Here is a 10,250-nt window from a genome sequence, read left to right as displayed (position 1 = left end):
TTTGCCAAAAAATGTGCCTACCAGAAATATTGATTTTAGACCCCATAAAATATATACCGATCAACTCAGAATCACCTCCTGAGTCGATCTAGCGCTTGGCGTCCGTCCGTCCATCCGTCCGTCTGTCCATGTATTTGTTGTTCACAGGATTTCGGTCGCAATTATTAACCGATTTTAATGAAATTTGGTACGGGGAGTTTTTTTGGGCATAAGGACGAAAGTTACTGAATTTGGAAGAAATCGGATCAAATTTAGATATAGCTCCCATATATATGTATTGCCCGATTTCGACAAATGGGGTCACGTTGCACTTTTTTTACTAACCGATCGTCGTCAAATTTAGCACAAAATAATCTTCTGTATCACCCTTTAGGTCTGAAAATTTCATCGAAATCGGTTCAGATTTAGATATAGGTCCCATATATATGTATCGCCCGATTTTGTCAAATTAGGTCATAAAACCCTTATTTATCAACCGATCTTACTCAAAGTTGGCGAAATGTAATCTTCTATAGCACTAACTATATGTGCAAAAAATCATCGAAATCGGTTCAAATTTAGATATAGCTCCCATATATGTACCGCCCGATTTTTCTAAATAAAATAAAACTCAATTGGACAAATAATACAATGTTTGTACTATAATTTTCTCGGAGAGGAGCGGAGCGGAGCGTTTTTTTTTTTCTCGGAGCGGAGCGAGGAGCGGAGCGGTTTTTTTTTCTCCGGAGCGGGAGCGGAGCAGAGCGAAAAAAATGGACCGCTCCGGATCCCTGATCTGAACCGATTTTTTCCAAAACCAATAGCAATTGTCTCTGTCCCAAGAAACGGCCCTCTGCCAAATTTGAGGACGATCGGACTTAAATTGCGAGCTGTACTTTGTGCACAAAATTACATATACAGACAGACGGACAGACAGACAGACGGACGGACATCGCTAAATCGACTCAGAATTTAATTCTAAGCCGATCGGTATACTAAAAGATGGGTCTATGACCACTATTTCTTGGCGTTACATACAAATGCACAAACTTATTATACCCTGTACCACAGTAGTGGTGAAGGGTATAAAAAAAATAATTATGCCTAATAAATTTTCTTGCCTTTGTCGATAAATATTTACTTTTTTGTGATATCGGCATGAAGCCAGCGTTTTTAATACTGTCAATTCAAATTTTTCTAAAAATTTTCTAAAATTAAGCAAAAGTTTTCTACCTGGTGGGTTCACTGCCTTCTCAGTGTAGAAATAAAATTTTGACAAAATTTTCTATAGAAATAAGATTTTGACAAATTTTCTATGGAAATAAAGTTTTGACGAATTTTTCTATAGCAATAAAATTTAGACTAAATTTTCTATAGAAATAAAATTTTGACAAAATTTTCTATTGAAATGAAATATTGACAAAATTTCCTATATAAATTAAATTTCTGTAGAAATAAAATTTGACAACATTTTCTATAAAAATAAAATTTCGACAAAATCTTCTATAGAAATAAAATTTTGACCAAATTTTCTATAGAAATAAAATTTTCTGTAGAAATAAAATTTTGACAAATTTTCTATAGAAATAAAATTTTGACAAAATTTTCTATAGAAATAACATTTTTCATAAAATTTTCTATAGAAACACAATTTATGCAAAATTTTCATAGAAATAAAATTTTCACAAAATTTTCTATAGAATAAAATTTTGTAACAATTTTCTATAGAAATAAAATTTTGACAAAATTTTTTATAGAAATAAAATTTTGACAACATTTTCTATGCAAATAAAATTTAACAAAATGTTCTATAGAAATAAAATTTTGATAAAATCTTCTATTGAAATAAAATTTTGACACAATGTTCTATAGAAAAAAATGTTGACAAAATTTTCAATAGAAATAAAATTTTGACAAAATTTTCCATAGAAATAAAATTTTGATAAAATTTTGACAAAATTGTCTATAGAACTAAAATTTTGACAAAATGTTCTATATGAATATAATTTTGACAACATTTTTTATAAAAATAGAATTTTGACAAATTTTTCTATAGAAAATTTTCTATTGACATAAAATTTTACAAAATTTTCTATTGAAATAAAATTTAGACAAAATTTTCTATTGAAATAAAATTTGGACAAAATTTTCTATAGAAATAAAATTTTGACAAAATTTTCTATAGATATAAAATTTTGACAAAATTTTCTATAGACATAAAATTTTGACAAAATTTTCTATAGACATAAAATTTTGACATAATTTTTTGTAGAAATAAAATTTTGACAACATTTTCTGTAGAAATAAAATTTTCTATAGAAATAAAATTTTGACATATTTTTCTCTGGAAATGAAATTTTGACAAAATTTTCTATAGAAAAAAAAATGTTGACAAAATCTTGTATAGAAATAAAATTTTGACAAAATTTTCTATAGAAATAAAGTTTAGACACAATTTTCTATAGAAATAAAATTTTGACAAGTTTTTCTATGGAAATAAAATTTTGACAAAATTTTCTATAGAAATAAAATTTTTACAAAATTTTCTATAGAAATAAAATTTTGACAAAATTTTCTACAGAAATAAGAAAAATTTGACAACATTTTCTAAAGAAATCATATTTTGACAAAATTTTGATATATCCCCCATATAGGCGAATCTCCCGATTTAACTTCTCAATGACATAAAAGCCACAATTTTTACTTTAAATATAAAGTCTACAAGAAATTGAAGAGCGTAAAGAGCCATAATATATTTTGTATAAGACAATATTTTTTTCAGTGTATGGTTCTTATTGATTCATGTCCTATAGAAGCTAGCCGATATTGTCAACCATTATGTTTATAGGATTTCCGACCTTCTTTTCATCGTATGTCTCATGAACTTCTCACCAGGTAGGCTACAATGCATTCTTTACTCCAATCGCCAACGCCAATTTCACCTACTACATTAACATGAATGCAATTCAACAACCTTGCATCTTTATTAACAAATTTTTGTCATTTAATTAATATTTTTTGCGACTTGCCTGGAGAGACTGCGTTGTGACATATGAGCGGTTATTAAAATTGTAATACTTTTTTTCATGATTTTCCCATCCACAAAGGAGGGATGGCCTTCCATGACCCTTCAGTATGTGTCAAACGCATTCACCCAAGCCACATTTCCACATTTCTATTGCCTCCCACTGCCTTATGAAGGGGAGTAAATTACAAATTACATACACGTTCCATGTTAAAAGGCTGCTGATTTTAATCATAATTACCATGTCCTCGTAATTGTTTTATTGAGGCTGTTGGATGCAATCTCATGCTGGCCCTTTGCGAGTTGAGTTTTCCTTTGTTGCCGGAGACTCGAATGAATAATGACCGCCGCGAGGGAGTGGACATTTTCTGAAGTAAACAAAGAAATTTTATAATTGGTCAAGATTGACCACGATGTTCATGTTGATGAGCATATTACTGCATAATATTCATTTAAGGATATATTCAATATAGAGGGCAATGATATATTCTCGAGCTTATGGAAGAGTTTTTGTTGTCTTAATATAGCAAAAAGTCATATTTTAAGGGATTTAACAAAAAAGGGATGAATGGAGATGATGTGATTCTCCTACAATATGGTGATATTTAAGTCAAATATAAAATTGTTTCGCTATAAATTTAAAGGGCTGACTTAAAGTTACATAAATTGTTATATTAATTGAGTGATTCAATTTCATTCCTGAAGGTTGAGATACTGTAAAATTTTTATGCCCTGTATATTTTCGATACGAATATTAACGATTATGTCACCTAAATTTTGGGATACGCATATAAACCATATTAAGGGCATATTAAGGGCATATTTCATTAAACCAAAGAAAGTTTATTTAAAAGAAGACTCACAATTTTTACTTGACTTTTTCATACAATTGACGACTCGATTCATTCTGTTAAAGTTGTATGTCTTTGGCATAGGACAAATTTTCCTTAAAATAAAAAAAATCAATTTTGATTTAGTGCAAAAATCTATAAATTAACTGAGATATTGAATCTTTGGACTAAAAAAAGGTGTACATATTGGATGTATTTTAAGGAAGCAATATTTTAAGAAGTATTTTAAGGAATTTGCAACAATACTCAGAAAAGAGTGTCGCAAAAAATAATGAAAGTGTCCTTGTTGGATACGGAAGTGGAGCAAAATTGGAGCTGATTAATTTACAAAGGGGTCGTCATAGGATGAATGTCCACCATTTCAATAGTCGTTGCACTGAATTTGTATCACTTCCTAAGGTGTGACCGATGGATGTAAATTAAATTTTTTGTAATAAATATTTTTATACCCTCCATCATAGGATGGGGGTATATTAACTTTGTCATTCCGTTTGTAACACATCGAAATATTGCTCTAAGACCCCATAAAGTATATATATTCTGGGTCGTGGTGAAATTCTGACTCGATCTAAGCATGTCCGTCCGTCCGTCTGTTGAAATCACGCTAACTTCCGAACGCAACAAGCTATCGACTTGAAACTTGGCGCAAGTAGTTGTTATCAATGTAGGTCGGATGGTATTGAAAATGGGCCATATCGGTCCACTTTTACGTATAGCCCCCATATAAAGGGACCCTCAGATTTGGCTTGTGGAGCCTCTAACAGAAGCATATTTCATCCGATCCGGCTGAAATTCGGTACATGATGTTGGTATATGGTCTCTAACAACCATGCAAAAATTGGTCCACATCGGTTCATAATTATATATAGACCCCATATAAACCGATCTCCAGATTTGGCTTGCGAAGCCTCAAAGAGAAGCAAATTGCATCCGATCCGGGTGAAATTTGGTACATGGTGTTGGTATATGGTCTCTAACAACCGTGCAAAAATTGGTCCACATCGGTCCATAATTATATATAGCGCCCATATAAACCGATCCCCATATTTGGGTTGCGAAGTCTCAAAGAGAAGCAAATTTCATCCGATCCGCCTGAAATTTGGTACATGATATTGGTATATGGTCTCTAACAACCATGCAAAAATTGGTCCACATCGGTTCATAATTATATATAGCCCCCTATATAAACCGATCCCCAGATTTGGCTTGCGAAGTCTCCAAGAGAAGCAAATTTCATCCAATCCGGTTGTAATTTGGAACATGGTGTTAGTATATGATCTTTAACAAGCGTGCCAGAATTGGTCCATATCGGTTCATAATTATATATAGCCCCCATATAAAACGTTCTCCAGATTTGACCTCCGGAGCCCCTTGGAGGAGCAAAATTCATCCGATCCGGTTCAAATTAGGAACGTGGTGTTAGTATATGGTCGCTAACAACCATACCAAAATTGGTCCAATCACACAAAATTTGGTCCATATCGGTTCATAATCATGGTTGCCACTAGAGCCATAAATACACTGAAAAAACAGTGAACCCACCAGGAAGAAAAATTTCGGTTAATTTTAGAAAATTTTGAATATTTTTAGAAATTTTTAACTAAACAGTATAACAAACGCACGGCATAACGCCGATGTCATAAAAATAAGTTAATATTTTTCGACAAATTCAAGAAAATTTATTAGACATGATTAAGTTTTTTCACTTGTTAAAGAAAATTTTGTAGTTTGAAGGAAAAAATTGGAGTTCAAAATTGCAAGAATGTCTTTAGTGACATACGAAGTTCGTGATGAACGCATTTTTAGTCAAATTTGCAAATTTAAAGAAATATTGAACTATTTTGTGGAAGACACAAATTTAGTTAATCTTTATCCTTCATTTGTGTATATTTATACCCTTCACCACTACTGTGGTACAGGGTATAATAAGTTTGTGCATTTGTATGTAACGCCAAGAAGGAAAAGTCTGAGACCCATCGTTTAGTATACCGATCGTCTTAGAATTAAATTCTGAGTCGATTTAGCGATGTCCGTCTGTCTGTCTGTCTGTCCGTCTGTCTGTTGATGTATTTTTGTGTGCAAAGTACAGCTCGCAGTTTTAGTCCGATTGTCCTAAAATTTGGTATAGGGTCCTCTTTCGGCTCAAAGACGATCCCTATTGATTTTGGAAAAAATCGGTTCAGATTTAGATATAGCTGCCATATATATTTTTCACCGATCTGGTCATAATTGACGTGTATATCAACCGATCTTCCTAAAATTCCGTACATCCGAATATTTTATGAGTCTCGAAAAACTTGCAAAATATCAGCCAAATGGGTTCAGATTCAGATATAGCTCCCATATATAGCTTTCGACCGATTTACACTCATTTGCCCACAGAGGCCAATTTTTTGCTCCGATTTAGTTGAAATTTTGCACAGGAAGTAGAATTAGCATTGTAGCTATATATAGCTCCCATATATAGCTTTCGCCCGATTTAAACTCAAATGACCACAGAGGCCAAATTTTTGCTCCGATTTAGTTGAAATTTTACACAGGAAGTATATTTAGCATTTTAGCTATGCGTGCCAAATTTGGTTGAAATCGGTTCAGATTTAGATATAGCTCCCATATATAGCTTTCGCCCGATTTACACTCATATGACCACAGAGGCCAATTTTTAACTCCGATTTAGTTGAAATTTTGCACAGGGAGTATAATTAGCATTGTAGCTATGCGTGCCAAATTTGGTTGACATCGGTTCAGATTTAGATTTAGCTCCCATATATATGTTTTTCTGATTTCGACCAACAAAATCGCCACTGCTTAGTTGAAAAGTTTTAAAAATGACTCTAATTTTCCTAAACTTCTAATACATATAAATCGAGCGATAAATCATAAATAAACTTTTGCGAAGTTTCCTTAAAATTGCTTCAGATTTAAATGTTTCCCATATTTTTTTACTAAAATTGTGTTCCACCCTAGTGCATTAGCCAACTTAAATTTGGAGTCTATAGATTTTGTAGAAGTCTATCCAATTCTGTCCAGATCGAGTGATATTTAAATGCATGTATTTGGGACAAACCTTTATATATAGCACCCAACACATTTGACGGATGTGATATGGTATCGAAAATTTAGATTTACAAAGTGGTGCAGGGTATAATATAGTCGGCCCCGCCCGACTTTAGACTTTCCTTACTTGTTTTTTCCTGGGTTTTAGTTAATTTAACTAACGTACACAAAAAATTATTAGAGTAGAGGAAACTTTCTCCAAACATAATAATTCCATGAACTAAAATAAAGTTAAATTGGCTTTAGTGAAATAGAGAGTTCACTTTTTTTGAGTGTAGTCTACCAAAATTTTATTTCTATAGAAAATTTTGTCAAAATTTTATTTCTATAGAAAATTTTGTCAAAAATTTTATTTCTAAAGAAAATTTTGTTAAAATTTTATTCGTTTCATAATAAAATGTTCATCATTGTCAAAATTTTATTTCTATAGAAAATTCCGTTCAAATTTTATTCGGTTCATAATCATGGTTGCCACTCGAGCCAAAAATTATCTACCAAGACTTTATTTCTATAGAAAATTTTGTCAAAAGTTTATTTCTATAGAAAATTTTGTTAAAATTTTATTTCTGTAGAAATTTTTGTCAAAATTTTCTTTCTATAGAAAATTTTGTCAAAATTTTTATTTCTATAGAAAATTTTGTCAAAATTTTTATTTCTATAGAAAATTTTGTGAAAATTTTATTTCTATACAAAATTTTGTTAAAATGTTATTTCTGTAGAAAATTTTGTCAAAATTTTATGTCTACTTTGTCAAACTGAATTATATACGTATTGGATCGATCTTTTTTGATTTAATATATACCACGTCTGAACTTACCTACAATTTAGAAGATGGTGTTAGGAGGTTTTAAGATACCTTGCCATCGGCAAGCGTTACCGCAACTTAAGTAATTCGATTGTGGATGGTAGTGTTTAGATGAAGTTTCTTCGCAATCCATGATGGAGGGTACATAAGCATCGGCCTGGCCGAACTTACGGCCGTATACACTTGTTTTTTTTTATAATTTTTATGATATTTAATGCATTCAAAAATTCGCAATTTTGTTCGACAAAATTTTAATAATTTTTATCCGATTTTCCTGAAATTCAAAATGTATAGGGACTGTAAGACCACAAATAGGTGTGCCATATATTGTCCATGTATTGGTATTGAAACAGTAGTTTTTATCTGATTTGCCAAAAATATTTGCCATTTTGTCCAATTTACTGAAAATTGATATTTACATACAGAAAAATTGTATGATTCATTCATATTTTAATTGCAATGTCTTCAATAACGACAATGATAGTATCAATCACCGTTTTTATTGGGCATACAAAATATTTGATTAAAAATAATTGATATGAAATAATTTTTAAACGGTGATACGGTCAAAATTTGGTCAATATAAACTTGATGTATATCTTTCAATTTTGCATTTAAAAAACCTGAACACCCCTCATTTTGAAGGTGTGTGTGTGTGTAGAATGTTGCTCCTATTTTGAATTTTGGAATTCACTCTTCAGTTGTCAAAATGCCGTCCAAGCAAGAAGAGCAGCGTATCAAAATTTTGCTCGCGCATCGCGAAAATCCGAGCTACTCGCACGCAAAGCTGGCAAAATCGCTAAAAGTTGCCAAATCAATCGTTACAAATGTAATTAAAGTGTTTGGGGAACGTTTGTCGACAGCCAGGAAGTCTGGATCGGGGGGAAATCGAAAACCGGAAGCCGCTGAGACGACAAAGAGAGTTGCCGGTAGTTTCAACCGAAACCCTAACCTCTCTCTCCGAGGTGCCGCAAATAAGCTGGGTGTATCGTCTACAACCGTGCATCGAGCCAAAAAATGAGCCGGACTATCGACTTACAAGAAGGTAGTGACTCCAAATCGCGATGATAAACAAAATACGACGGCCAAAGCGCGATCCCGGAGGCTGTACACGACGATGCTGACGAAGTTTGCGGAACCTAAAGAAGACCAAAAAACTGCTAAGGACGAGCAGCAGTTCAAGGCAAACTGGCTTTCTGCGGCGAAGAAGGTGGACTGCTGTACAAAATCTGATGGCAGGTGTCAAGCGTGAGGCCCGGCAATTCGGATTTGGAAAAGCGAAAGCCTAACTGAATATTTTTCCTGAATTTTATACTAATTTAACTTGAAAAAGAATTTTTATTTGATTTTTTAAATAAACGATTTCACCGATTTACACGCGTTTTCCCTTGACCAAATTTTGACCGTATCATCCTTTATTTCATTTAAAAATTTAATTGATGTTGACTCGAATTAACTTTTTTTATTTATTCAATTCAATATATTTTGATTCAATTAATTGGCTCAACCAAAAATTGTGTTGATGTCGATTGGGAAACTCAGTCAGGCTTTTAGTTGATTCAATCAATTATATAGTTAAACCATTTCCCATAAGTTATTTAGTTAAATCAGTTATACATTTATTTAAATCAGTTATCAATTATTTAAATAAATTGATCTGGGTTGTGGTGAAATTCTGAGTCGATCTAGCCACGTCCGTCCGTCCGCCCATTTGTTAAAATCACGTTAACTTCCGAAAGAAATAAGCAATCGACTTGAAACTTGGCAAAAATAGTTGTTATTGATGTAGTATTGCAAATGGGCCATATCGGACCACTTTTACGTACAGAACTCATATAAATCGACCCCCAGAATTGGCGTGTGGAGTCTCTTGGTGGAGCAAAATTTATCCGATCTGGTTGAAATTTAGTACGTGGTGTTAGCATATGGTCTCTAACAACCATGCAAAAATTGGGTCATATCGGTCCATAAATATACATATATAGTCCTCATAAATACCGATCCCCAGATTTAACCCCCAGAGCTTCTTGGAGGAGCAAATTTCATCGGACCCGGTCGAAATTTGGTAGGGGGTGTTAGTCTATGGTCTCTAGGTTAGGTTAAGTTAGGTTATGTGGCAGCCCGATGTATCAGGCTCACTTAGACTATTCAATCCATTGTGATACCACATTGGTAAACTTCGCTCCCATCACTGAGTGCTGCCCTATTCCATGTTAAGCTCAATGACAAGCGACCTCATATTTTATAGCCGAGTGCGAACGGCGTTCCACATTGCAGTGAAACCACTTGGAGAAGCTTTGAATCACTAGGAAATATCACCACCAGTACTGAGGTGGGATAATCCACCGCTGAAAAACTTTTTGGTGTTCGGTAGAAGCAGGAATCGAACCAACGACCTTTTGTATGGAAGGCGGGCATGCTAACCATTGCACCACGGTGGCTCCCAAATGATATCTAATACTCATGGTAAAATTGGCCCATATAGGTCCATAATTATATGAAGCCCCATATAAACCGATCCCCAGATTTGACC

Source organism: Haematobia irritans, chromosome 1, assembly GCF_050003625.1.
Source record: "Haematobia irritans isolate KBUSLIRL chromosome 1, ASM5000362v1, whole genome shotgun sequence".
NCBI classification, from domain to species: domain Eukaryota; kingdom Metazoa; phylum Arthropoda; class Insecta; order Diptera; family Muscidae; genus Haematobia; species Haematobia irritans.
Note: the sequence above shows the minus strand (reverse complement) of the source record.